We start from the raw sequence: 3,575 nt of genomic DNA on the forward strand, positions 1-3,575 counted from the left end.
ACCATAACTTCATCAATATTCTGCGGAGAATATGTGGTTCCTAATAGTTTTAGAGATTACTTATTCTAGCTCAAATCGAAAATCAAATGAGTCAAATATAATATTGACTCATTAAATCCATGATTACATCTGAAGAAAATATATATGTATATATATTTTCATAAAGATTGTGATTAAAAATTCTTTCGTACAAACTGTTAATGATGAAAATATTTTAACGGGTAGGTAATACCCGAGGAATATTTAAGATTTCACATTAATAAGTTACACAGTACATTCTTTGAATCTAATTCAACGGTCATTTATTATCCTACTTACATCCACCGATATACGTATCTGTTCACCGCAGAATAACCATTTTCATTCAATTTTGTAATTGGATTTTGACCTATCAGAATCCGACAAGTGGCATAATGAAGAAAACATTTTACAAAATAAAATTTGTTAGAAATAAACAAATTAATTATGAGAAGAATTTTGTTAAGAATCCACGCTAACTATTCCTACGTAACTGTTCCAAGCTAACTGTTCCTAGCTAACTGGTTACATTTTATTTTTCACAATTTAATTCGCAATTTACATTCTCGCAATTTACATTCTGGCAATTTTATTTATCGTCATTTAATTTCTGTTATTTATTTCACGCACTTTAAGTATCGGGACACGTATATAAGGTTTTGACATATCATATCGACGCATCTATATATATTATTTGGAATAACCATAGACACTCTATATGCAGTAATGATCGAGTTCTCTATACAGGGTTGAGGTTGATTCTCAAATAATATATATAGTTTGAGTTGTGATCGAGTCTGAGACATGTACACGGGTCACGATATGTATTAATTAATTCGAATGTTATATATTAAACCATATATGAATTATTGGACTGTCAACTGTGGACTATCGACTGAGGACTAATAACATTGAACAATTAAAATGAATTAAAATATTGATTATAACATATGAAACTAAACAATTCTTCAAGTTTGCCACTTGATTTCATCTTAAACCTCGTTTAAATCTTGACGATTACAATCTGCGTTCAAACCTTTCATGATTCTTGAAAATATCTCAATCGAGAGGATGAACCAACCGCACTTCATATACGGAAGAAAAGATTAATGCCTACAATTATGCACCTGAAAAAAAAAAACTCTCGGAACCTGAGTAAACATTTGATACGTATCTGTGCTAACTCCTTTGGCGTTGTTATTACCGAATATAACTTTTCAATCCCTTTTCCAATTTAGCCAATTTTGTCACAGCTCCAGCACGTCAACTTCGACTCTTCACTCGGATTAGCTTATTATAACCCCGATATATAAATTGCCTTTCATCATCGATACCGGAAAACCGTTTATATCTCGCTACATTAGCAGTAAACTTACCAGCAACATCATTGATCTTAGACTTTATGAAAAGTTATTACATTCATTGAAATCCTATCATCTACTCATCTGCATCTGATAACGAGAATTGCCGTACCAAACACCAAGAATCAGCAATCAATATTTTGAAATCTCGCAGCATGTCTACATCAACAGTTATATGTAAACATATAACATTTATCTCTTAGAGTTATGACCTTCCATTCTGAAATTCTGAAAAGCACCCAGTCTACAAATCAATACCACAAATTCTGAAAAAGCTGAATACAGCGGCAAAAACTGTACATGACTTTAACCGTCAAAAGTTTGATGATAAAGAATGGAGTATTGGAAACACTCAATAGAAAATTTAGTACCGAAAAGCGGATTATGCGAAACTATGAAGGAAGCCGTGGACAAATCATAAAGAATAAGTTTGACTTCAAAGAATCCAAATGAATCAATACCTGCTGAAGTCTTTAGCGAATATCTTGCTTCTTACTCTAAACCCTTGCGGACAAAAGTTTCCATCATCCTTCGATCTTAAATATTCTAAGATATTATCGTATCTTTTATTATAAATATCCTCCATATTTCTGAAGATATTTTCATAACTATTCTTATCTAAAATCATTAATCTCTTCGTACTATCAGTGTTACATCATATAGTAACTGTTAGTTTCTATATTCTGTAAACTTTCGAGCTTAAAATATGAATGTTATTGAAGTAATGTTGGAAACTGAAGCATGAGTTAGTATAATATAATGACACTTGATCAACGTGATTATATTATAGTAAGTCATGCTGAGTTTCTAATGGAACGTGATGATTCACAGATCATAACGTCATCATGTGCCATGTTACATAACTCTTTCATTCTGCTTAACTTCTGAACATATCAAGAAAGTATATTCTTGATAGTTCTATTTTCAGGGATTCAGGTAATTTAACAAATCAAATCGTGCGATTTCGTTCCTTCTTATTTAGAACATTAAGTTCATTCGAAGCTCCATAATTACGAATTCTGGACCGTTACTCACTTTACTAGAGGTCGAGAGGATAATAAAAAGGCAAAGAGATCCAAAATATAAGGGAGAATATAAAGCCCAATAACAACACATAAATTACAAATCGTGTATATCAATGTTTATCGCAACATAAAGACACAGGAGAATTAAAAACATTATAATCCCAAGGGCGAAGTAGAAGGAAGTATATTCCTCTGGTGGAAGTTGGAAAAGGAGAATGATTGTTGCGATAGTAAGGATGAGGACAAGGATCAGAATTGGATTAAGCATTTTCACAATCTTTTGGATGTATGAACTAAGAAGGAAAGTATAGGAATAGTGAGAATAATGGAATGGAAGAGTTTAATTTATAATGGAAATATCAGACAGAGTAATCGAGGCAGATCACCGTATTTAATTATAGAGATCTTAATCTCTTTATTCGCCAAAGAATCAAATCTCTTAGATTTCGAAGATTTTCTTTAAATTCCTCGAATTCTGAAAATCAACCGTGACTACGTCACCGGTTAAGTCAAATCTGCATTTACTCATTTCACTCTTTTGTGATAACTTCACTCGTACTCTTCACATAAACAAATTGTTTTATCCATATTACTCAATATTGATAAAACTCTATTTTATCAACTCATATTCGTCATGAGAACATTTTTATTGTTAGCCATGACCACCTCACTCAAATTTCGGAACGAAATTTCTTTAACGGGTAGGTACTGTGATAACTCGGAAATTTCCGATCAAATTTAAACTTTAATTTTTATATGTTTCCGACACGATAAGCAAAATCTGTAATGTTGAGTCTCGAAAGTTTTGAAATCTATATTCATGTAATCAATTGCCCTTTGACTACTTCCGACGATTCACGAACAATTGTGTGTAAATAAATATGTAAATATATTTATACGTATAAATAAATATAAGTATATATATATATATATATATATATATATATATATATATATATATATATATATATATATATATATATATATATATATATATATATATATATATATATATATATATATAATATTGTGAAGTAATGAAGTACACTTTAAAAATGAAAACTAATAAATAGAATAATTCAATTAATATTAAAATGAATATATAAATAAAAGATATTGTATATATATACATATATATGGATATTATACATAATAAAATTATATATAAGGT

The sequence above is a fragment of the Rutidosis leptorrhynchoides genome, chromosome 3, assembly GCF_046630445.1.
Source record: "Rutidosis leptorrhynchoides isolate AG116_Rl617_1_P2 chromosome 3, CSIRO_AGI_Rlap_v1, whole genome shotgun sequence".
NCBI classification, from domain to species: domain Eukaryota; kingdom Viridiplantae; phylum Streptophyta; class Magnoliopsida; order Asterales; family Asteraceae; genus Rutidosis; species Rutidosis leptorrhynchoides.